This window comes from Microcaecilia unicolor, chromosome 10, assembly GCF_901765095.1.
Source record: "Microcaecilia unicolor chromosome 10, aMicUni1.1, whole genome shotgun sequence".
In the NCBI taxonomy this organism is placed as follows: domain Eukaryota; kingdom Metazoa; phylum Chordata; class Amphibia; order Gymnophiona; family Siphonopidae; genus Microcaecilia; species Microcaecilia unicolor.
Genome location: NC_044040.1, coordinates 189,593,015 through 189,620,140, shown reverse-complemented (window position 1 = coordinate 189,620,140; position 27,126 = coordinate 189,593,015). Strand labels below are relative to the sequence as shown.

Below are 27,126 nucleotides of genomic sequence, written 5' to 3'. Positions count from 1 at the left end.
GATATTGTATAGGGATTCAGGCATTTCAACAGTTCCAGTTTTGTAATCTGAGCATTTATAATGTCCATTATCTTTCTCAAAGAACAGCAAGAGAATATATAACATTCTGTTCTGCAGTCAGATGATGCAAAAATGATTTCTCAACATGGATATTTTTATCCCTGCACCAATGTATTGCATTATCAAGCCTTTTTCACTTCTGTGGAACATACTGCTCCATTCTCAGTAAAAATACAATAAAAAAAAAAACATATGAAATTGTAAATGCATATTGTATTAAAAACATCAGGGCCAGTCCTTGACAGCAATCACCATCTCGTGCATTATGCAGCACTGAAGATCGTCAGTTAAAATAAAATTGTCATCTAAATTTAAAAAAAATGATGTTTGCATTTTACTTTGCTGTGTATTCTTTTCTTTTCTTGTATTAATTGTACACTGCTTCAGACAGTTTAACAATAGTTTCGTAAAAGAGATGTTGCCGCAGTCCCTTTATGAAGCATCTGTAACTGTTATACCGAAAGAGGGAAGAGATTCTCTTTAATGTGCTAAGTATAGATCTATTTCTTTACCCAATACTTTATTATAAAATATTAACAAAAGTCTTGTGTGTGTGTGTACAGAAAAATATACTCTCCTTCTAATACATCCTGATCCAACTGGCGTCATAAGAGGTAGATATGACTGAAAATATCAGAAGATTGATTGATTTGATGCATTATGTACAAATTACAGATATTCCAGCGGTGATATTACTCAATCTTTAGATGCTGAAAAGGGCTTTGATAAAATTGACTGCTTTATTTTTTTTTTTTCATTAGTGGCCTTGGCAAAATGTGGTTTGGGGAAAACCTTTTTGTAATCGATTAGGGCTATATATGCATCTCCTAAAGCTTCAGTTATGGTAAAAGAACCTGCACATCTGCCTATATTTTAGAGACTTTTTCAAGCTAATTTTTATACTTTTCTGCAGCAGAATTAAGGGCCCTGTTTACTAAAAAGCCATGTTGTAGGCACCAGGGGCGTAGCTATGTGGGGCCACGGGGGCATGGGACCCCGTAGATTTGGCCCTGCCCCCTCCCCACCAATTCCTTCGATCCACCCCTCCTGCCGCCAACCCTCCCCCGCCGCCGCCGTCGGGTACCTTTGCTGGTGAGTGAGGCCTGTAGGCGAAGAGAGATGGAGAGGTAGTTCCAATGTTGGGGCCCTTGGACACTAAAAATAGCACGTCTAGTGTGCTCCTGGATAATTTCTCCGTGTTTGGGTACTACTAATTGATTATGTTGTGCAGATCTTAGTGTTCGTGCTGGGCAGTAAGGAATGAGGTGGTGGAAGAGATAAAGGGGTTGTCCAGCTTGTAAAGTTTTAAAAACAAGCATGCAATTGTGCACCCAGTTATACAATAGAGTCAGTTTTGTGTGTAACATAATTAGCTAACTGGCACCTAATTGGAGATAAGTACCAATAACTAACATTAATAAGCATAATTGACATTAATTAACAGTTGTGCTTGTAACTGACTTACGCCCCTAGTCTGTAAATTGAGTGCCTAACTTATCTTTCTAGTTGGAAATTTGAAGATAGCAACACAGGTTTTCTTTGGTAACTCACACAGATAAGTGTTGTAGCAGAAACTTTCTTTTTAATTTAATTTTTTGCCTCTTGAATAATTTTTTTGGACTGTGGGCACATTGTGGTATAGACTGGTTATTTGTTAAGTCAAGTTACCAGGATTTTTTGGAGTAGTATTTTTTTCTCACGTTTGCTGAGTTTTTTCTACTACTCCTTTTTTCTGGTTTAGACAGAAACCATAGTAACATAGTAGATGACGGCAGAAAAAGACCTGCATGGTCCATCCAGTCTGCCCAAGACAAACTCATATGTGTATACCTTACCTTGAATTTGTACCTGTCCTTTTCAGGGCACAGACCGTATAAGTCTGCCCAGCAGTATTTCCCGCCTCCCAACCACCAGTCCCGCCTCCCATCACCGGCTCTGGTAGACAGAAACCAGTAATAGTAGCCCTCTGTAGGGGAAGTGCTGAACGTTTGTGAGCCTCCCCTAGGCAGTTGAAGTTTCAGTTTGTTTAAATTTGTATATGCGCAGTCTTAACTGAAGTCCTCTCAGCCGATAGAGTAAAAAAAAATTAAAAATTCTTGTCCTTGATATTTAGTTTATAAAGTGTCATCCAAGGTTAATTGACAGGATATGGTAGGAGTGTGCTTAGCCCATTATCTGGCCTGAAGCCAGTAGGCGGAGTTTGCTGCCATATTGAGTCACCCAAAACAATAGCAAATGCTTATTAGAAATAAGGAGTGCCCGTGTGTGGCTTGGCATGGACCAATAGTTTGCTTTCATTTGAGTGTATCAAGGTGGTGGCTACAGCTTCAGCCTTGTCACATGACACCATCGCCTGTGAATTAAGCCTCCTTGGTGCCACCTGTGCCTATCATTTTTCTTAAATATTTATTTGGATTTAGCTCATGCTTTGGTTGTAGCTCAAGGTGAGTTACATTCAGGTACAGCAGGTATTTCCCTGTCCCTAGAGGAGGCAATGGAGGGTTAAGTGACTTGTTCAAGGTCACAAGGAGCCACAGTGGAACCTGAACCAGTCTTCTCTGGATCTCAACTTGCTGCTTTAGTTAACCATTAGGCTACCCCTCCACAACACACTAATAAGGCTTTCCCTTTTGAAGTTTTTACCATTAACCCCTTAATTTTAGACAGCTGCAAACCCAATTCTCTGACTAGCATGCAAATTTGCATGCACAGCTTATAGAATAAGATCAGTTGCACGTGTAACTTAATAGATTAATAAGATGCTAATTGGCCTTAACCAATTATTGGCTATCATTTTTATTAACTGGTGCTAATTGGCAGTTACATGCTTAACTGATCTTCTTAGTTGGTATTCTATAAGTTCAATGTTGAAATTCCAACGATGGGTCAGAGGCATGTCAGGCAGTTTGGCTTAGCATTTACACCAGCCATTTGGCTGGCATAAGTACTTGCACCTAAAGTTAGGCACATAAATGCGAACTTAAGCTAGTATTCTGTAAAGGTAGTTATGTGCACAATTGCCATTACAGAATCCATGCTTAGGGCCAGATTCTATAAATGGCAGTCAAAAATGAGCTCAAGTCAAAAGAAGCAGCAGCTTGATCAACAGGACTACTCCAAAAACACCAGGGAGGCGGAAGATGTCATGTTCACTTTCTTTCATAAATTAAATGACGAAAGCCATTCAAGGCATGAACGCTACTCTGGAAAGAATTTCAGCAAAAACACAAGTGGAACTAATGGAGATGAAAACGGTGCAGGAGAATTTCAAGGCCAAGCTTGAAGCCCAGGACACCAAAATGGAGACTTTGGACAGTGAGGTACAAACTTTTTAAACTTTTACTGCTTTAGTTTCCAAAGAAAAAAAATATTCAGAATAGAAAATTTGAACATTTAGAGAACCAGCTTCGTAAGAACAATTTGCGGATACTGAACTTTCCAAAATCTCCATTAATTGCCCCACTGGAGATGTTTAAGAAATATTTGAAAGAGGTTTTACATATACCGGAGGAAAATATACCACCAATGACAAAAATTCAATATATAACTGGAATCCGTTCGGCTGTGGGGGAAACACCACAAATGAACTTAACAGAATTTCTCCAGGATTCACTTGAAATAATAACTGAGGGAACTACTTTGTTGGTGTCCTTCGCATTTGAGCTAGACCGTAATAATGTTTTTAAGTTGTACTTTTGTAAAATAAATGAAGAATTCTTAGGCTCAAAAATTCAAATATTTCCTGACTTGTCCAGGGATACTCAAAAAAGGAGGAAGGCGTTTTTAACTTTGAAGCCTAGGCTGATTAGTATTGGAGGCTCCTTCCTCCTTAAATATCCCTGTAGATGTGTAGTTCGATTTAATTCTCAGAATTATATTTTCTTTGAGCCTGAGAAGCTTCAGGAATTTATTATTGGTAAAGAGTAGAGATTCATGCCTTGAATTATAAGCTGAGATCGGCTGCGCTCATAAAAGAATTCTTCCACCTTTGTTTATTAGTTTAAATAAATCTTTAAATAATATTTCTTTGATCTTGGATCCAATGTTGTGGTCTAATAATTTAGGAAAAAAGAGGAGGGGGGGATTTTTTCTTTTGTCTTTTTAATTTCTTGTGTATAATATTGAATTCTCTTTTTTCCGTATTTCTGATTTTATGTATATGCATAAATGATAATGTAAAATTAATAAAAATAAAAACATTAAATGACGACTCGACAAGGCACTGTGTTTCAGCTAAGTGCCTGCCTGAGGAGTCTACAAAGTACAAGTAAAAAGAATCAATACACATTCAGCTTAAAAATGATATTAATTATAAATAAAAGAAAATCTGAAAGACAAATGATAAAATGATACAAACATGTTACGTAAGAATATAAGATTTAGGAGCAAAGAGTCTTATATAAGCATAAAAAGATATTCAATATGTACATGATAATAATAAATATATCTATGATTGATATTATTCATATTAGAAAGGGTTACAAATAAATAATATAAAATGAGAAATACACACATAGAAGATGACTAGGGTATAAAACATGAAGAAGTAGTCCCTCTGAGAGGGAATACAGAGAAGGGATACAGTCTGCAAAAAAAAAGGAGAGCGGTTACTTCTACTCATAAATGAGCACCAGAAAAGACCAGCACTAAGAATGCCCTTTATAGAATAGTGCTTAGTGCCAATTCCTGCACCCTAACCTTTGGTGGTAGACTTTCTGAAATCTGATGTAAATGCTAGCGTCCATAGCTGCCGTTGGGGGGGGGGGGGAGGGGGGACAAAATTCCCCAGGCCCGGGCCTCGAAGGGGGACCCGGGGCCGCAGTCCCACCCGCCCTCCGTCGTCGACCGTCTGCCCCCTGCATTGAAATTGCAGTCTCACCTCCATGAAAGCAATGCTGCAGGCAGCAGAACGCCTCCCTTCGGCCTTCCTTCCCTCCCTGTGTCCCGCCCTCGTCTGACGTAACTTCCGCGAGGGCGGGACACAAGGAGGGAAGGAGGGCTGAAGGAGCGCTGCTTTCATGGAGGTGAGACTGCAATTTCAATGCAGGGGGCCCGGCCCGGTGGCGGACGGAGGGGGGAGCAGCGGCGACCGCGGGGGGGGGGGGGGGTGGAGGGGGGAGCGGCAGCAACCTCGGGGGGTGGAAGGGGGAGCAGTGGCTGCGGTAATCTCATGGAGCAGTGGCTGCGGCGATCTCAGGGGGAGCGGTGGCGACCTCTGGGAGGGTGGAGGGGGGAGAGGCGGTGGCGGCAACCTCAGGGGGTGGGGCGGTGAGGGGCGGGGCCCCGGGGGTAGTCTTGCCCCAGGCCCAGCCCAGTCTCTCGGCGGCCCTGCTAGCATCCATGTTAGGCACGCTTACCCTTTATTCTGTAACAATGCCCCTGACACATTCATGCCCCTCCCAAGGCCATGCCCCCTCTTGAGTTGCGCATTATAAGATTCAGGCATCCAGTATTATAAAATAGTGCGCAGCCAGATCCATGTGCAAATCTCAATTAGTGCCAATTAACACCAATAATTGGTTGTTAGCATCCAATTATGCTCATTAACAACATCAGCCAGTTAAGGAGTCCTTTTACAAAGGCACGCTGAAAAATGGCTTGCGGTAGTGTAGGCGTGGGTTTTGGGTGCGCGCCAATCCATTTTTTTAGCACACCTGTAAAAATGCCCTTTTTTAAAAATTTCTGCTGCAAATGGACATGCGTCCATTTTGGGTCTGAGACCTTCCCGCCAGCCATTGACCTAGCGGTAAAGACTCATGTGGTAACCAGGTGGTAATGACCTACGTGTGCCAAATGCCACTTTGCGAGCATCCATTACGCGTGCCCGAAAATAAAAAATATTTTTCAGACGCGTGCCAAAAATGAAATTACCGCAAGAGCCACGCTGTAATTGAGTGGTAACTCCATTTTGGCGCGTGTTGGGCTCATGTAGACACTTATGTGGCTTAGTAAAAGGACCCCTAAGTTCTACTACTACTACTACTTATCACCTCTATAGCGCTACAAGGCATACGCATCTCTATACACCATACATGAAAAGACAGTCCCTGCTCAAAGAGCTCACAATCTAAATAGGACAGGCAAGAGGTAAGGAAATTAAAGAGGTGGGGATAAAAGGGTACAGGGCAAGTGAGTAGTGGTTAGGAGTCAAAAGCAGCGTTAAAGAGGTGAGCTTTTAGCCTGGATTTGAAAACGGCCAAAGACGGGGCTAGACGTACAGGCTCGGGAAGTCTATTCCAGGCGTGAGGTGCAGTGAGATAAAAGGAACGGAGTCTGGAATTAGCAGTAGAGGAGAAGGGGACAGACAAGAGAGATTTATCCACAGAACGGAGTACCCGAGGGGGGGCTTAGGGAGAGACAAGAGTGGAGAGGTACTGGGGAGCGGTAGAGTGAATGCACTTATAGGTCAGTAAGAGAAGTTTGAATTGAATGTGAAAACGGATAGGGAGCCAGTGAAGTGACTTGAGTTTTGCATGCATTTCGGGATCGCACCCAAATTTGGGCCTCCTATCTGTTATTAGAGGAGAGCCTTCATTTGCAAAATTTAAGACACTTTTTAAAACACATTTTTTCATCTCGCCTTTGGTCATGACCCAGTCACAGCTCGGCGATGAGCTTGGTGTCCTGCATGCACAGTCCCTGGCATCTCAGCGAAGTTGGTTGGTATAAGTGGCCTCCTGTTATATGTGATCCTATTCTATTTAACTACTGCGTTTTTTCTGTTATATTTTTTATGTTATTTTAATATATGTAAACTGCTGTGAGCAATGCTGTTGCAACAGCGGTATATCAAGTTTTAATAAACTATAAACTATATATAAGTTGTATAAGAGGGGGAAGATGGGAGAACCCTGAGGTGCACTAATCCCCTGATTGTATATATTTATTTATTTATTGCATTTGTATCCCACATTTTCCCACCGTATGACAGGAAAACCACGTTTCAAAAGCGCGAAAACCCTCCTAAGAAGCTTACATTGGCTTCCTATTAATGCTCGCATAACTTTCAAAATATGCACAATAATCCACAGAATCATCTACGGACTCGCACCAGATTACATGACAGAATTTATTGATCTACAATAAGAAACGTGATGAGAACAGCAAGAACCTACCTAACCCTTCACTACCCCAATTGCAAAGGTATAAAATACAAATCTTCACATGCCACCAGCCTCTCGTTTATAGGCACACAACTTTGGAACTCACTACCCAAAGACCTGAAACTCACAGAAAACTACCTACAATTCAGGAAAAAAACTGAAAACACATCTTTTCAAGAAGTCTTTCCCCCCTGGATCTACCTAATCCCACACCACCTTACATCACGAAAAGTTCAGAAATGGAAAAACAATAATATTAACCTCTCATAATATGCTAATATATCAACCTAAGCGTTATTGTACTTCAAGACAGATTGGTGAAAAGCAGAAAACTCTTACTGATCGGAGAATCCATTATCAGAGGCATTAACTTAGGAACACAGTTCAAGGGTTCCAACCTAGTGAAATGCCTTCCAGGATCTTCAGCTACCAGATGTACTGACCAAATTCTGAAAGTGATCCAAGAAGAGATTGAGGCTTCGAATATTGATGTTGTAATTCACCCTGGGGACAAATGACCTGGCCAACAATAGCAAATTTACAGCACAGAGAGCGTTCCAGAAATCTTTGGTTTGGACTGTGGCTTTTTCTGAAGTAATTCCCACATAGGAGAAGGGAGAAGAAAGACAATGCAAAACAGTGGAGTTAAATAAGTGGCTTGAGTCTTGGTGTAAAGAAGAAGATTTTAGTCACATAGGGGCGTGGGGTAATAAGTGGAAACATAACAGGCTGTACTGTAATGATGGGCTACATCTTTTGGTGACGGGAAAAAGGACCCTTGGGGAGAAATTCAGACAGTATGTTTCTAGACATTTAAACTAGAAGGCGGGAGTGACAAAAGGAAACAAGGGAATTCGGAAAGTCACCCCCAGAATAAACTTGATGGCAGAGGGAAAGGTAATCTAAATACAGAAAACCACCTAAACTCTTTACGCAGATGGAAAGCAATGAGCACAAATGCTTGCAGTCTAGGTAAAAAGGTTCAAGACTTGCAAGCCCTGATGTTTGAAAAAAACTTGGATATTGTTGCTATTACAGAGACGTGGTTCAATGATTCCCATGAATGGGATGTGACTATACCGGGCTATAATCTTTTTAGAAAGGATAGAGAGGGCCGAAGGGGTGGAGGAGTGGCGCTGTATGTGAGAGACAATATCAGAGCGGCTGAAATGCGGGGCACCTGGGGAAAGGAAGAAGCTTTATGGATTGACCTGGAAAGAGAAGATGGAACCTGTATCCACACGGGGGTTATCTACAGACCTCCATCACAAATAGAGAAGCTAGACAAGGATCTGATATTCAAAAGATTAGTATGAAAGGGAAGGTGCGGAATCGGAAAGAAGTAGGGAGATTGTGGACGCCTGTCAAAGTGCCTTGCTCAGACAAATGGTGACGGAACCCATGAGGGAAGGGTCGATGCTGGATCTAGTGCTCACGAATGGAGGAAGTGTTTCTAATATCCGGGTGGGTGCCCACCTATGTAATAGTGATCATCACACCGTATGGTTTGATATAAGGGCAAAGGCGCAGTGTGGACGCACAAAACTAAAATTACTGGATTTCAGATGTACTGATTTTGATTAAATGGGGGAATACTTGAAAAAGAAGCTGTTGAAGTCGGAAGGCTTAGGAGAAGTGGAACATCTGTGGTCAAAGCTGAAGGCTGCTATAAATATGGTGACTGATCTTTACGTGAGGAAAGTAAACAAAACCAAGAGACACAGGAAGCCTATATGGTTTTCCAACCAAGTAGCTGAAAAAATAAGAGCAAAAGAGGCTAGCACATTTGCTTATTTCTGATCTGACGAAGAAGGGCAACCTTCGAAAGCTAATCAAGAAATGTATTAAGTTATGTCCAATAAAAAAGGTATCATCTTACTTTCTTTTCCATGTTTTATTTTGTTTGATTTCTATTGATAACTTCAAGAAATACAAAAGAACACAATGAGAGGATCACGGAAAAGATTATCGGATTAAACTCAAAAAAGTGAAGAGGGAAATACGGCTAGCGAAAGCGTGAGCAGAAGAAAAAATGGCTAAAGATATAAAGAGAGGTGACAAGACCTTTCTCAGATATATTGGAGAAAGGAGAAAAGATAGGAATGGAATTGCGAGACTGAAAGATAATGAGAATGGTTATGTGGAAAGTGAGGAGGATAAAGTGAATGTGCTAAACAATTACTTCTCTTCGGTGTTCACGGAGGAAAATCCTGGTGAAGGACTGTGGTTGGCTGCTGAAGGAATATTTGGGAATGAAGTGGATACTGCGCCGTTTATGGAAGAAAGAGTTTATAAACAGCTGGAGAATCTGAAGGTGGACAAAGCTATGGGGGCAGATGGGATACATCCAAGGATACTGAGGGAGCTCAGGGAGGTCCTGGCGGGACCTCTTAAAGATTTATTTAATAGATCTTTAGAGACGGGAGAGGTTCCACAAGATTGGAGACGAGCGGATGTGGTCCCTCTTCACAAAGGTGAAGACAGGGAAGAAGTGGGAAACTACAGACCGGTAAGTCTCACATCGGTGGTAGGAAAAATAAAGGAGTCACTGCTGAAAGAAAAGATAGTTAACTAAGACAATGGGGTACAGGACCCGAGGCAACATGGCTTTACCAAAGGAAAATCCTGCCAAACAAATCTCATTGACTTCTTTGACTGGGTGACAAAAGAAATGGATGAAGGCCGTGCGCTAGATGTAATCTACTTGGATTTCAGCAAAGCCTTTGATACGGTCCCCCCACAGAAGACTCGTGAATAAGCTGAAAGGGCTGAACTTAGGACCAAAAGTGGTGAACTGGATAGAAAACTGGTTGACTGATAGGTGGCAGAGGGTGGTGGTAAATGGAATCCGCTCGGAGGAAAGGATGGTGTGCAGTGGGGTTCCTCAGGGGTCGGTGCTGGGGCCCATTTTGTTTAATATATTTGTGCGAGATATTGCTGAAGGGTTGGAAGGACAGGTTTGCCTTTTTGCAGATGACAAGAAGATAACCAATAGAGTGGATACCCTGGAGGGAGTAGAAACGAGAAGGGATCTCCAAACGTTAGAAGAATGGTCAAGGGTCTGGCAGTTAAAATTTAATTGTTAGACCAGTAAAAAAAAAAACGGAAGAAACTCAAATAGCACATTGAGTCAAAGTTAAATCCAGAACTATACTCAGAACAAAGCCTATTATATAAATAACTCAAATTACTCACAAATTGGCTACTCTTAGAGGAGATAAAGCTGGTCAGATTGTATGTACATACGTTTTTTAAGGAGGCAGAACATTTAATGTATATAGGGAACTACATATTAGCATCAGGCAGTTGTCCCTGCTGATTAGTGATGTTAGCATTGTTCTGTATATCTCCTTATGTTTGGTTTTTACATCCATACCCTTGAGGTACCTAGAGGTATGTAATCTGCTCTGTATATGCAACTTAAACATCACTATACAATGTGTACATTAATATAATCTGTGTATACTTATATGCAGGGCTTTTTTTGAGGGGGTACTCAGGGGTACTGAGTACCGGCACCTTTTCCAGTGTCTGCTAAAATTGACCCATGGACCACAAGTTTTAATGAAAGAGCTCAGGCTCAAGACACCAATTCTGCCTTGTCATAGATTCTGTGACTGATTGCAGGGTGCTGGCTATTGTGGAGTGAGTCCCTCAGTGATCACCCCACCCCTGAAGGGTGGCCTGGCATTTGAGTACCTGCATGTTTTTTGCTAGAAAAATTTCACTGCTTATATGTATCTATTACTTTGGTAGCACTTGGGATAATCCTTACTAATATTATTCTTAGAGGAGCTAAAGCTAGTCAGATTGTATGTACATAACAGGGGCGTATCTGAGGTTCAGCGGTAGGGGGGGCAGGGGCTAGAGTGAGGGGGCACATTATAGCCCCCCCCCCGGCCGCCGCCCCCCCTACCGCCGTTAACCCTCCCCCGCCTACCGCCGTCACCTACCCCCGAGGTCCGCTTCCTCCTGCTGGTTTTTAAAAATATTACTTCAGCTGGCGGGGGACCCCAACCCCCGCCAGCCCAGCTGAGGTCTTGTTTAAGTTCTTCATCCTTGTACTGTGAAAGCTGTATCCTTCCAGTTGGACGGAGTCTGACGTTGCAGCAAGTTGTACGTGCAGGTCGTCAACGTGCTGCGATGTCAGACTCCGTCCAACTGGAAGGATGCAGCTTTCACAGTACGAGGATGAAGAACTTAAACAAGACCTCGGCTGGGCTGGCAGGGGTTGGGGTCCCCTGCCAGCTGAAGTAATATTTTTAAAAACCGGCAGGAGGAAGCGGACCTCGGGGGTAGGTGACGGCGGTAGGCGGGGAAAGGGTTGACTGCGGGGGAGGGTTAACGGCGGTAGGGGGGGGGGGTCCAGGGCGAAATCTGCGGGGGCCCAGGCCCCTGTGGCCCCACGCAGATACGCCCCTGGTACATAACATACATTTTTTAAGGAGGCGAAACATTTAATGTGCTATGGTGGTTCCATCTGTGTCACTGCCACATATTCCTCTGGGGATATAATGGTTGGAATAGGTAAGGACTGAGCACATTTATAGCAAACCCAGAGTACCTCCGTGAGTAGCCAATTTGTGAGTAATTTGAGTTATTTACAGTGGTGGAAATAAGTATTTGATCCCTTGCTGATTTTGTAAGTTTGCCCACTGACAAAGACATGAGCAGCCCATAATTGAAGGGTAGGTTATTGGTAACAGTGAGAGATAGCACATCACAAATTAAATCCGGAAAATCACATTGTGGAAAGTATATGAATTTATTTGCATTCTGCAGAGGGAAATAAGTATTTAATCCCTCTGGCAAACAAGACCTAATACTTGGTGGCAAAACCCTTGTTGGCAAGCACAGCGGTCAGACGTCTTCTGTAGTTGATGATGAGGTTTGCACACATGTCAGGAGGAATTTTGGTCCACTCCTCTTTGCAGATCATCTCTAAATCATTAAGAGTTCTGGGCTGTCGCTTGGCAACTCGCAGCTTCAGCTCCCTCCATAAGTTTTCAATGGGATTAAGGTCTGGTGACTGGCTAGGCCACTCCATGACCCTAATGTGCTTCTTCCTGAGCCACTCCTTTGTTGCCTTGGCTGTATGTTTTGGGTCATTGTCGTGCTGGAAGACCCAGCCACGACCCATTTTTAAGGCCCTGGCGGAGGGAAGGAGGTTGTCACTCAGAATTGTACGGTACATGGCCCCATCCATTCTCCCATTGATGCGGTGAAGTAGTCCTGTGCCCTTAGCAGAGAAACACCCCAAAACATAACATTTCCACCTCCATGCTTGACAGTGGGGACGGTGTTCTTTGGGTCATAGGCAGCATTTCTCTTCCTCCAAACACGGCGAGTTGAGTTCATGCCAAAGAGCTCAATTTTTGTCTCATCTGACCACAGCACCTTCTCCCAATCACTCTCGGCATCATCCAGGTGTTCACTGGCAAACTTCAGACGGGCCGTCACATGTGCCTTCCGGAGCAGGGGGACCTTGCGGGCACTGCAGGATTGCAATCCGTTATGTCGTAATGTGTTACCAATGGTTTTCGTGGTGACAGTGGTCCCAGCTGCCTTGAGATCATTGACAAGTTCCCCCCTTGTAGTTGTAGGCTGATTTCTAACCTTCCTCATGATCAAGGATACCCCACGAGGTGAGATTTTGCGTGGAGCCCCAGATCTTTGTCGATTGACAGTCATTTTGTACTTCTTCCATTTTCTTACTATGGCACCAACAGTTGTCTCCTTCTCGCCCAGCGTCTTACTGATGGTTTTGTAGCCCATTCCAGCCTTGTGCAGGTGTATGATCTTGTCCCTGACATCCTTAGACAGCTCCTTGCTCTTGGCCATTTTGTAGAGGTTAGAGTCTGACTGATTCACTGAGTCTGTGGACAGGTGTCTTTCATACAGGTGACCATTGCCGACAGCTGTCTGTCATGCAGGTAACGAGTTGATTTGGAGCATCTACCTGGTCTGTAGGGGCCAGATCTCTTACTGGTTGGTGGGGGATCAAATACTTATTTCCCTCTGCAGAATGCAAATAAATTCATATACTTTCCACAATGTGATTTTCCGGATTTAATTTGTGATGTGCTATCTCTCACTGTTACCAATAACCTACCCTTCAATTATGGGCTGCTCATGTCTTTGTCAGTGGGCAAACTTACAAAATCAGCAAGGGATCAAATACTTATTTCCACCACTGTATATAATAGGCTTTGTTCTGAGTATAGTTCTGGAATAAAGTTTGACTCAGAGTGCTGTTTGAGTTTCTTCCGGTTTTTTTTACTGGTCTAACAAGGAAAATAGGGAAGATATGGCCACACCAGGGTGGGAATCTAAATCGGGGCTCTCCCAGGAAAGAGTAGAATCATTAATGGGTAGTGCCCGTTTGTTTGGCGCTACTGGCCCGGGTGCTTTTGTTGATTGGGAGGAGATTCATAAAATTAATAAAGCATTGATCAGATCTGAAATGCATTCGGCAGCACTGGTAGAGTATTGCTACCTACAACGGATCCCTAGGGGGTTAAGAATATATAAGGAACCCCGCTTTTTGGGGAATCAAGATTATGTATTGAATTGGAATAGGGTTATATCCCAATGTTCGTTAGATCTTATGTTGATCACCATTGATGCTTTACAGACCACTATTTCTGATAAAAAAAAAATGAATTGGAGACTAAATTAGAATTATTAAAACAGTCTGAAGATCAGGAAGTGTCTGTAAAAACATTGGGTGAACACACAAAACTCATGGATCAATACAGACGGGAACAACATACTCAGAAAGTTAGTAAAAGGGTTTGTCTACTCATGGATAGACAAATCCAGGAGATTTAGGAAAACCAGGGGCCGAGGTGGGAAGAAGGTAGAATTTAAGTTAACATCCTCCAGTGAATCATCTGGAGAGGAGGGAGGAACTTCCCTGCCTAGTAATCCCCCCGAGACCCAGGGCCAAGTGCATCCAGCCTTGTCGGAGTATTTTTTACGTCTTCCCTCGATGATTCCTGTGCAGACAAATCAGCAGGAGGAGACAAAGTCTGTTCACCCCAAGTGGCAAGCCAGAAAATAGGGGCAACAATAGGGGTGTATAATATCTCCTCCAAGCAGTTGACGACTGAGCAGTCCTGAAGTTAGGCGGGTCTTTTGTACCTTCTTCATTTTATGATGGTTTCAAGACATGCAAATGTCTTCATCGATTTTTTCGTCTTTTAAAACTAAAACTCTTTTTTCAGTACCAACACACTATTCCTTCTGATTCTGAGTTCCCATTACAGGGCAAGTTGCGGTCCTCGTGGGTCCCGGGAGGAATCCCCGATGCCTCGATCGTGGCATTTGAACGCCTTGTGCTAAGGGAACTTGAGAGTCAGGAGCATTTACACCGTCAGGTTGGTACGAGCTCTAATCTGACGAGGGCTCAACATACTGCACTTATGGATCTGCTCAACGACCCCTCCCTTGTCATCAAACGTGCTGACAAGGGTGGTGCCATTGTAGTTCGGGACAAAAGTCAATATCTTTGGGAAGCACTTGCTCAGTTGTCAAATAATTTACACTATCAGAAGCTTTCTTTTGATCCAACTTTGCAGGTCCAAACAAAAGTACGGGATCTCCAAGCAGAAGCCAATCAATCTGGCATTTTGTTGCATAAAGAGTATAAATATCTGTATAGAGAATATCCTCGTGTCCCATACATTTATTTTTTACCAAAGATTCACAAATCTGTAGAGCACCCCCCTGGACGACCCGTGGAGGAGCATAATCGAAAGAAAATGTCTATCTCCATGGGCGTTTATCTCCGAGAACGGGTCCTTGAAGGGGTGGACCGAACCATATTTTCGAAAAAAATAGACGTCCATGTTTTATTCGACAATTTGTGAGCTGGGCGTTTTTGTTTTTCAGCGATAATGGAAAATGAAAGCGCCCAGCTCAAAAACGAATAAATCCAAGGCATTTGTTCGTGGGAGGGGCCAGGATTCGTAGTGCACTGGTCCCCCTCACATGCCAGGACACCAACCGGGTTTTACAAAAACAAAAAAAAAAGGTAAAAGAGCTCCCAGGTGCATAGCACCCTTCCCTTGTGTGTTGAGCCCCCCAAATCCCCCTCAAAACCCACTGCCCACAAGTCTACACCATTACTATAGCCCTAAGGGGTGAAGGGAGGCACCTACATGTGGGTACAGTGGGTTTGGGGGGGTTGGATGACTAAGCATTAAGCAGCACAATTGTAACAGGTAGGGGGGGGGATGGGCCTGGGTCCACCTGCCTGAAGTCCACTGCACCCCCTAACAACTGCTCCAGGGACCTGCATACTGCTGCTAGGGAGGTGGGTATGACATTTGAGGGTGAAAATAAAAAGTTATGAAACGTCATTTTTTGTGGTGGGAGGCGGTTAGTGACCACTGGGGGAGTCAGGGGAGGTCATCCCCGATTCCCTCTGGTGGTAATCTGGTCATTTAGGGCACTTTTTGGGGCCTTATTTGTGAAAAAACAGGGTCCAGGAAAAGTGCCCTAAATTCTAGCTAAAAACGCATACTTTTTTCCATTATCGGCGAAAGGCGCCCATCTCTGTTCGGGTGATAACCATGCCCCAGTCCCGCCTTCACCACGCCTCCGACACACCCCCGTGAACTTTGTACGCTTCCACGATGGAGTGCAGTTGAAAAGGTCCAAGTTCGGCTTTCAATTATACTGCGTTATTCATTTTTGTGAGATAAACGTCCATCTCCCAATTTAGGTCGGAACTTGGGCGTTTTTCTCATTCGATTATAAGCAGGATAGTGTCCAGGAGAGGGTCTCTCTTGGAGCCCCTTTTGGAGTATGTGGACTACCACATCAAACCCAGGGTTGAAGAAGCAAAATCCTATGTGCGAGATTCTATACATCTGCTCCATATTCTTGCTGGGATCAACATTCCCTCTGAAGGTTCCATACTATTGGCAACCCTTGATGTGATTGCCTTATATACTAACATTCCCCCAGGATGATGCACTATCAATCATAGGAGAATATCTCCCGCCACTGTCTGGGGATAAACTTCGGCTGCTAAAAAGTATGGGCGAGTTGGTGATCAAGAATAACTACTTCTCGTTTGAAGATGAATACTTTCACCAAATCAAAGGGGTGGCCATGGGGGCTACGGTCACCCCCTCAGTGGCATGCTTATATATGACCAAAATTTAAAATCAGTTTGTGTACTGCACCCCCTTTATGAAGAAGGTCATTTTGTGGAAGCGTTATATTGACAATATCTTGATCATCTGGAATGGATCAGAGGATGATCTGCAGGGTTTTGTGACATATATGAAACGGGGCGAATACTCATATGAGCTTTATAGCTAAATGGAATGCTAAATGCATCAACTTTTTGGATGTTATTATTACACTTGATGAAGGGAGACTGTTTACATCTATCTACAGAAAAGACACAGATTGCAATATGGTGTTACACTACTCTAGTTTTCATCCCAAACATCTCCAAGAAAATATCCCAACTGGTCAGTTTCTGCGTTTGAAGCGGTTCTGTTCCTTTAAAGAAGATTTAAAAAAACAGGCTGGACATATGTATCGTAGATTCTGCCAACAAGGATATCCGGATAGAGTTATACGCAATGCATATAAGAGGGCTGCAAATGCAGACCGTCATTGGCTCCTGCATCCCAAGAACCAGGAAGTGGAAAAATCCCTAGTGTGTGTACTCCCTTTTTCACGGATGTCCAATGCTATACAACTTCTGATTCATAAATACTGGCATATTCTGAGGATTCATGCACCATTTTCAGAACCGCCCTGCTTTGCATATATTTATTTTATTGCATTTGTATCCCACATTTTCCCACCTATTTGCAGGCTCAGTGTGGCTTACAATACATTATGAAAAATGGAAATACAATTTGTTACAATTCAGGTTATGGATTACATTATGAGGGTAAGCAAGATAAGGTCAAAATCGTAAGGACTAAATTAATTGAAAAGAAGAATGAGACATTGGAAGGAGAGAACGGGATATTGAGGGGTGCTGTGTGAAGCCTATGGTATGCATTTTTCTGAGAGTAAATGTATGAGTGTGGTGAGATTAGGGGTTTGAATTCATAAGTGGATGTATTGATGTATTGCTGAGCAGTACGTGTGAGCTTTATGTGTTTTGGTTCTTTCCATAAATTTTATCAAAAAGATGTGTCTTCAATGACTTACGGAAATTGGTTTGTTCATGTATCGTTTTCAGGTTCTGTGGCAGTTTGTTCCAGAACTGCGTGCTCATGTAAGAAAAGGTTGATGCGTGCAGCGTCTTATATTTCAGGCCCTTGCAGTTAGGGAAGTGGAGGTTGAGGAAAGTTCTGGATGATCTTTTTGCATTTCTGGGTGGTAAGTCAATTAACTCCGACATGTAGGCTGGGGCTTCGCCATGGATGATTTTGTGGACCAGTGTGCATACTTTAAAAGTAATGCGTTCTTTGAGTGGGAGCCAGTGTAGCTTCTCTCGTAAGGGTTTTGCACTTTCATATTTTGGTATAGAAAAGGGCGGAACTTAGGAGAATTTTTTTTAAGTCCAAAAAGAAGACATGATGAATTTCCTGGTCATTATAAATGCAGGAGATGCATGTACTGCCAGTATGTATCAGAGGGGGACCAAATTAAGCTTCCACATAGTGATCAGGTGTTTCATATGCATAATAGGACTAACTGTGATTCAAAGGGAGTGATTTACTGTATTTGGTGCCCCTGCAATATGTTTTACATCGGATATACTACCCGCAAAATTAAGACACGTATAGGTGAACACATAAGTAATATCCGATCTTAAAGCTGGAAGCATCACTGTCAGGAATACTACCATGATATCACAGACGTGCAATATACTGTTCTTTTACAGATCACATTAACGAGAGGGGGTTCTCTGAGCGATGTGCTTATCCAAAAACAACAACGTTTTATTTTTTTCCTGGGACACTGTGCAACAATTTTGGGTGGGCCAGAGTCCAAATAAGGTGGGTCCTGGCCCACCTATGGCTACGCCACTGCCCCAGATATTTACACTGTGTAATTTGCTACTGGTTGCAATGTGTGCTAACTCCTGGTGGTGAAGCATAGAAAAATCTTTTGCACTGGAAGAGTGGCACCCTGTGGTTAAACTGTAAAATCCATCCTTTTAAATCTGTTAACAATGGTATCTAATGGCTAGATATGTGGAGCAGAATTTTAGACAGGACATCCAACTCAGAATATAGATGTCCAAGTCTGTACAGCAGATATGGATGTCCATGCGTCTAGTATTTTAGAACAGGATCTGCTGATATACAACTTGTTCTAAAATATAAGAGAATAGGTGCTCAAGTTCTGGCTATGTCCAGCATGAACCTCCATTTTACAAACTGAAATGTCCAAACTATGAAAGGGGCAAAATATGGAACATGGACATCTGCATGCACAGGACAACCCATATTATAAAATGGCCACACAGATATCTGTGTGAAGGAGTAGCTGAATGGTTAGAGCAGCCTGCTGAGCACCAGGTCAGATAAAGGTTGCTGCTTCAAGTCCCACTATAGACTTTTGTAATTCCTGTTTGTTTCTTTTTTTTTTTTTCTTTGTGAGCCCAAATATTACTGTGACTTCCCTTACTCCATCCAGTGGAGAATTGCTCAATCAGAGCACCTTTCTGTAACCTGAATCAGCCAAGTATCAGGTTTAAGTTTGGACATCCATCTTTTTGGACACGGACATCCCTTCCCCTTCTGCTACTGGAGCTGGATATCCATCTTTTGGACCTCCCTAGTCCCGTCCAAAACATACCCTGACCATGCCCCTTTGCCATATGGACGTATAGCAGTTTTACATGTCCATATTCTGGCTTTATAAAATATTTGAACGTCCATGCAATATGGATGTCTAAATGCTGGTTTTCAGATGTCCAGAACATGAATAGAGCTTCTTAAATAAACACCATTACCTCATTCAGGTAGGTCATTGCTTCCAGTCTATAGACTAGCTGGGAACTGCTCCATTCAAACCAATCCTCCATTCTCTGAAGATCAGAGATACAGACAAAACACACAATTTCTTAAGTCATGCTTCGTATGCTTTCTTCACTTTTTTTTTTAATAAGGCCACTGAAATTATGTATTGGCCCAGATGGGAAACGATAGAACAGAGGGAACAGAGTTCCAGGAATGTAATGGAATTCAAGGTTATTTTTCCCCTTGAAGAAGGGATACCATCTGCACAAATGTTACATATTATGCTTCCTGTCACAACAGAAGTTGCAAGTAGCATGTTTTACTTCTTTTCCACTAGGCAGTTGTTCTTTTATTAATTTATTTTTAAGCTCCAGGATCAGCATACGTGCAGCCATCTTGTCTTCTTCAGCGTGTCAGTGCATGGAGAAGCCTGTTCAGTGTTGTTCTGACGCAGTTTCCTGTGGAGTCCGAGAGCTGCATTGTTAGTGGTGATTGCATAAACTCGGTCTGCAATATTCTGCTTTCTTTAATTATATTTTCAGTAGCTTACTGTCAGCCTTTCCTCACAAACCCAGTGGTGTTTTGTTTTTTTTAATGAACTGTAATACACAGCTACACAAAGAACTGCAAAGCATTATACAAAAGTAGCAAGAAGCCTGGATTCTTATAACTCGACCTTAATATTTTAACAAATATTATTGTCCTCACATCATGACCTCTGCCCCCCTCTCCCTAAACCCACACCCCCAAAAGGGTGAAGTATAGTTCAAGCACATCAACAAGAGCAATATAAATGATTCAGGATCAAAAACTCTGTGCAGCAGAGGATATAGATTGTAAATTGGAATCAGCAGTTGTGGCATTTAAAAAAATATATAGGTATTCAGCAGCACTATCCTGATGATTCTATAAAGGTTGCCAAAACTTGTGTGTGCAAATTTAGGTGCATTCTCAATTTGTGTGCACAATTTAATAGAATAATGAACCAATTACTGCCAATAATTGGCTTAAGCAATTATCGACACTAATTAGATTTAATTGGGACTTACCCATGTAAAGTTAGGTGCGGGATCCGTCCTAAAATTTACATGTGGTCCATAAAAGGGGGTGCACAAATGGGATGGTCATGGGTGTTTCAGGGCAGATTGGGGATGTGGTTTCCAGTTACACTCATAATTATAAAATAACGGTGTGCCGCATGTAAAATTAAATGCGGGTATTTGCACCACATTTTTGCTGGTGCGAATGGCTGTACCTAAATTTATGTGCGACCTCTCCGCTTAAGCATTAATTCTATAAACTACACCAAATTTTAGGCACAGCTTATAGAATACTGATTACGCAGGGTTTTTCAGCGCCAAATTTTTAAGTGCCATATATGGAATCTAGTGCTATGTATATAGGCAGAGGCACTCACCATCAGTAAGGATATGTTTAGCAGCAATGTTCAGCCACTATATACATAGCTAAGCGGTTTAATTTAGGACAGCCTTTATGCTAGCCTAAATTAAATTAGTTACAGGCACGATATTCAGCCTGCAGCGATCAGTGTTTTGCTGACCACCGCTGGGGTTAAAACCCAGAAATTCAATGCCAGACCACGTCTGAGCTTTGCACTGAATTTCTGGGTTGGTGGGGCCGACTAAAGCATAGCCAATTAAGTGCGATATTCAGCACTTAACCGGTTATGGGTTACTGCATAAAGAGAGGACTGACGTTTATGTGGTTAACACAGCTGGTTAAGCACATAACCGGCCAAATGCTGACTCTGCCATATTGTTATGATATGGAATCCAGATGCCACAAAGCAACCGCTAATTAGGTCTCCTGATGATGCCACCAGTGAAACATGGACCCATGTTCAGACCCAGATATCGTTAAACCTGGGAACATTTGGCTACAAGACGAAGCACGGACTTTTAAGAAGGTTCCCTTGCCGTAATGAAAACACCAGAGTGATTGAACGCATCAGCTGGAACAATTATAATAAAAATTGGCTGTAGTTGGAGAAATTGCAACTATTTTTGTTTTGACTCTTTTTGGGATTCCTGCTTGGACTTAATATGACAAACCACCCGTTTCAACAGTCTGATGAGGAGAAACTAGATATGTATATATGGTGAAGAGAGTATTAAGACATCTCAGCAACAAACTTGGATTAGATATAACAACTCGTTGTGGGGTCTGCAGTTTTTCTCAACTATTAATATTTGACAGGATGTTTTCTAGAATCATCAAGGGACGGCACGGCTCTTTTTGTTTTCAGTGGAATCCTCTGGGATTGGAGTTACATCACTTGGGACACCGTAGAGCCACAGTTTAAGAAAAGTCTTCTATTATATTGGAATAGACTTGAGTTAGCATGTATTAGGCCTCATGGTGCAATGATTATCATTAGATACTATGATATCCCTGCAGGGGATTGTGGGATGTACTGACTACCATCACCCAAAATATAGAACAGGAAACGTTCTCTACGATGACGAATCACAGAAGGCAAAAGTAGAGACTAATAGACGATTCACCACTGGAGACGTGAGTCCAACAGTCTTTATTATATCTCTGATATAATAAAGACTGTTGGACTCACGTCTCCAGTGGTGAATCGTCTATTAGTCTCTACTTTTGCCTTCTCTGACTACCATCACAACAATTTAAAAGATTTTCGAGGTTTTGAGTGTTTTTATAATGTGCATTATAGAGTATATTTATATAAACAAGTGTTAAATTTTTAAAAGGTTGAACAAATAGTCAGGATATAATAGATACATTGGACTGGTTTTGAATATTTTTTATCCCCGAGTTTTATTATCAATAATAATAAGAGAGATTCCTGGTCAGGTTACCAACGATATGCTTATATCTTGAAAACATTTTGATGAAAGAGGGGAAACCAAGTTGGCAGTTTAATCGGACACTCTGGTAGGAGCTCTTTAACCTGGAGCTGTGCTACGGGAAAAAGAAAGAGAAGTGCTCGGTCTGTTCACTCAACTCCAGCGATGACCCCCAACTATGTGGCAGTCCACTTTGGAATTCATTCAAGCAGAACCTGGTCCCGGAATGATTGCCTCTTCAACTCCAGTAGAAGATTCATCCTCTACTAGCAGTTTGAGCAGAGTTTTGTTGAGCCATGTATTATGGTTGGTGCTACCCCAACTCGGAGGTAAGAGCGTTACTGGTGTTGGTAGGACTGAAGGAGAAGCACTTCCCCTGACTTTCCTGCTAATCAGAGGGGCCCACCAGTAGTAGCTTCCTCACCCTGGGACCTTTCCTGTGTTGGAGGAGATCAGTCTGGGCAGCAAAAAGAGGGCATTCCAGCATGAAAGAGTGCAGTAGATGCCTCTGAAGTTGGAGCCAATTTGCTGCAGAAACCGAAGGTGGTGAAATTAGACACTCTCTGGAGCGCTCTTAAACTCTCTTCTAAGTATGTTGAAGATTTGAGTTTGATTTCTATGACTGTTGGGGCCCATACTTAAGCTACAGAACAACATACCTCCAGAATACAACCCCTAGAGATGAAAATTACAGAGATACAAGAACTGACTGGAGCACTGGTAAAGGATAATCTTTGCACAGGAGGATGGAATATCTAGAAAATCAAGTGTGACGGAATACTTTAAGACTTTTAAACTTTCCAAAGTCTCCTTTAATTTCTCCAGTTGATATGATATGCAAATATCTGTGTGACATTTTGAAAACATCTGAGTAAGCTCTTCCTCTAGTTGTGAGAGCTCAGGATTCAAATTTATTGAATAGTCCTGGAAGTAATGAATATCAGCCTTATTTGGAAAATGAGATGAATTTGATTGATTGTTTTGGAGTCTTCATTGGAGGTTGTAACTCAAAGACCTAGGCAGCATTTGCATTGGTGATGGACCACAATACAGTTCTTTGTCTTAATTTTTGTGTAATGAACGAGTTGTTTTGAGGATCTAAAGTCAAAGTATTTCCTGATTTATCTAGGCCCACACAGGAACACTGACAAGAGTTCCTGGCTTTACAGCCAAGAGCTCACATATTGGGCTGTAGTTTCTTTGATTTCCTTGATTTGTGTTATACTCTTTGAGGGTACATCTTTTTAATTATTTGATCCTAAATAGCTATTGGAATTTTTTGTGTCAAAAGAAGAGGTTAAGGTTCAGACATGAGTATCCCATGATGTATATTTTTGTTCTTTTTTTTGTATTTTCCTTTAATTTGGTTTTCTTTAGGATTTTTCCGATAGGTTTGTCAAATTTGCCAATTTTAATTCTCATAACAAATGTGATTATTAAAGGCTCCGTTTACTAAGCTGCGCTAAAACGTTGCCTTAGCGTACCCTTATGCAGGTCTTTCACCCACTCTAAGGCAGTGGTTCCTAAACCTGGTCCTGGAGGCCCACCAGCCAGTCAGGATTTCAGAATATCCACAATGAATATTCGTAAGAGAGATTTGCATGCAGTAGAGGCAGTGCATGCAAATCTCTTTATTGAACATTCATCGTGGATATCCTAAAAACCTGAATGGCTGGGGGAGGCCACAAGGACCAGGTTTGGGAACCACTGCTCTTAGGCCATTTTTGGTGTCCTTGTGCAATCGCTGTTAACATACGCTAATTTGCATGTTAAGGTGTAAATTCAATAAATGGCATCAAAATTTAGGTGCTGGGATTATGCACGCTGAGCATGAATTCTATAATGGCAGTTCTACACAGCCATTATAGAATACTAGCATAAGTTTGCAGTTTCATGCCTAAACTTAGGCATGACACAACAAACAACAGCAAAGGTGACAAAAAAAGGAGTCCAAATGATGAGTGTATATAGGGACTGTTATTCTCAGCGTCTCTTTGAAAGAGGCACTACTTTTATCGTCTGTATTGTTCGTATCTTCGATCAATAGGTATGAGCATATTTTTGATTACATCGGTTCATCACGAGATGAGGTTTTGAGATCAGATGCCTGATGAAGGCTATTTAGCCGAAAGACGAATTTGTGTTTAGTTGCTTCTTGAACACAATAAAGCACCACATCTATATAAGGCTCATCATTTGGACTTTGCAAAGGTTTCTTCTTCTCTGTTGTTCTTTGGTTTGCTAACCTTAGCCATGAGTACTTACACCACCATCAAAGTCTGGCGTAAGTGCTCATGCCTAACTGTTGGCAGTTAGGTGCATGGGGGGGGGGATTCTATATATGGTGCCTAAAAGATCCACATGGAAAACATTTCCACCTAAGCGTATTCTAAAAGCGGCCCCTAGATTTAGGCGCAGAATATAGAATATGCTTGATATCCCAACACCTAAACATGGCGTAAATCCCAGCGCGTAGATTTAGGTGCACTGACCATATTCTACAATTATGCATGTAAATTTTGGAATGCCCACAAAATGCCCATTTCCCTGCTCATTTTTGCCTGCGCGCATTAAAATTTAGGCGCTCTGCATTACAGAGGGGTTCTGAGACAGGGGGACATGCCGCAGGAGTCAGACTGTGGGAGGGGGGGTTTAAGGGGGTAGGAGTCCCACAGAACTGGTCTGCATAGCCCCCCCCCCCAAATTGCTAAGACCAACCTTGCCTGAAGGGTTCCCTCCAGTGCCTCCCATTCTGCTTACATCACGTGTGAAAGGGTGGTAAACAGTAGGAAGACTTAGGGGGTCCAGGAGTCCTATAGATGGGACCCCATGGAGCTGGCTCAGAATGAACCTGGGAAGAAAGCCGTAAGGCCTCAGTGACCAGGTAAATACCAGGGGCCACTTCTCCTCCCCCCTGGGAGGTCATCTAGGTTTAAAGTGGTACACCCAAGGGAGGAGACTGAGAGGTCTCCCTCCTCCTCCAGGGCGTCCGGAGAAGAGGGCCCCTCAGCCGAATCAGGGCCAACATCCACATCGTGGCACTCTGCTAAAACCCCCCAAAGAAAGCAGCCAACCCAAGAAGAGCGCAGGGAGGTCTAAGTGGGAAAAGCAGGATTAGGAAAAAAATTTCTGCCAAAAGGTTTGGGCTGTAGATAGAAGCCCAGCTGAGCAGAATCTAGGATAGAGGGGAGCAACTGCTGAGTGAGAGGGGGCAGGAAGGATGGGTGAGGAGAGTTCTGTTGCTGAGTACTGAGCATAAGAAACTGGTCCTAGGTGAAGCATCAGGAGTTCAGGACATTGGCATAGGAGAGTTTTAGGGCATGGAGAGAAAGAGGAGGTTGTGTAGTAGGAAAATGTTACACCCTGCAAAGTCTCAGCAGCCATTCTAAAGAAGCAGTGGTAGCGAGCGGTTCAGCGGCAACGAGGCAGGAAAGAATGGGGATCTTTCCTGGCCTGAAGACACCACTAGACCACCAGAGTGTATAGAGGTACATGCGTGGTGGGCAAAAAAACAGTGAATTTTCATTTGTCATTGAGATGGCTGCCTGCAGAAATTTAGAGGGAGATGGAGGCAAGCATATGGGTGGTGGGTGGGAGGACTGGATGGAGTTGTTTGCGGGTGGGTGGGGGCTGTAAAAAAGGTGGCGGGAGCTGGAAAAAAGAATGGGAAAGTAGGTGGGAGGGGCTGTAAAAAAGGTGGAGTGTGGGTGCAGGGAGGGAGGCTGAAAACAAGAGTGGTATGGGGGACATACATGGAGGGGGGGAAGGTAAAAGAGAGAAAGAGAAATTGGATAGAAGGGGATGGAAGGGAAAGGAAAGGGGGGCATGCTGCTCATGGATGCTTGCTTTTTTGAAATTGTACACCTTTTAAAATGTTGTGTTTAGCAGAGCATGGGAGAAATTGCATTTATGTTACTTAAACCAGTATTTTCACTGCTTATAGAATCTGGATTTCTTGGGATGGGTGGGCAAGGGAATGGAGATTACTTGTGGCGGGGACGGGCAGGGACAGTTTAGATTCCCGAGGGGATGGGCAGGAATGGGTTAGATTCCCATGGGGACAGGTTAAAGTTCTGTCCCCATACAACTCTCTTAATAGGGATTTGTGTGCTTATCCATATAACAGAAAATCAAAGGATGAATTGCTACTGGCAGACTAGATGCACAAATTTGTCTGCCATCATTTGTTACTAAAGTGCACTATTGCACGTTTGTTATTCATACACTTCAGTGATTAGGCCCATTCTGCAGTATTGTTAGCCCTGTTTAAACCAGTCATTAATACATGTTAATAATATTCATTATAAGAACATGACACATTGTGCTGAATCAGTTAAAGGTCAAAGGTCCTTCAAGCCCAGCATCCTGTCTCCAACAGTTACCAGCAGGATTCCAAAGAGCAAGTGGCTTCCCAACTCTACATGACTTTTCCTCCAGGAACTTCTCTAAACTTTTTTTAAACCCAACTGTGCTGTCAAATTTTTCAGCACAAAATTCCACAGTTTAATTGTGTGTTGAGAGAAAAAAATATTTTCTCTGATTTGTTCTAAATATGATGCTTATTAGTTTTTTTGCTGCATTCCTCTATCACAGGGGTTCTTAATCTTTTTTGGCTATCGCACCCCTTTAACTGATCAATGAAACCTTTGCACCCCTTTCCTAACCCACATGTCTACTAGTGATTACTGACTGTTCTAACTGCTAACATTTTGCTAAAATTACAGTAGTGAACAATTATATTACCAATAACTGCCTTCACTCTGTCTACAAAGTTGCAATAAATTGCTGCTGAAAATTCACAGTTAGGAAACTTACCTGTATAGCAGCTGCTGCAATAGGGATACATCCTTTTGAATATGCAGCCCTAAGTGTTACCTGTTGCAGTGGTAAATTAGGTGACTTGCTTCCCTAGATCATAAGGAATGACAAAGGGATTAGAACCATGGCTTTCTTCTCTTTCTAAAAAGCTAACAGATATTATTGCCATTGTGTCTTAATGTTTAGGATCATCACTGTACACAAGTTTGGCTAAACAGGAAGACACGCTAACCACAGGTGGCCACTAAATAGTGTCATAGCTGGTGCCAGTTTCCAAGATGTCATTGGCTCTATATTGTGCCTCTACCAGCCTGTTCTTATGCTCTTATGAAGACCAAGGTCCTAGTCTCACAAGATCCTTCT

The 27,126-nt window shown here is 42.6% G+C and overlaps 1 long non-coding RNA gene across 1 annotated transcript; it reads right to left on the bottom strand.

Moving 5' to 3' along the window:
- LOC115478796 lies at nt 1-24,491 on the bottom strand. The gene is made up of 3 exons (XR_003943576.1): nt 24,478-24,491; nt 22,646-22,650; nt 1-106 (listed from the first exon to the last, which is right to left on the bottom strand). It is a non-coding gene; the product is annotated as an uncharacterized LOC115478796 (long non-coding RNA).
- Nucleotides 24,492-27,126: the final 2,635 nt, after the last annotated feature.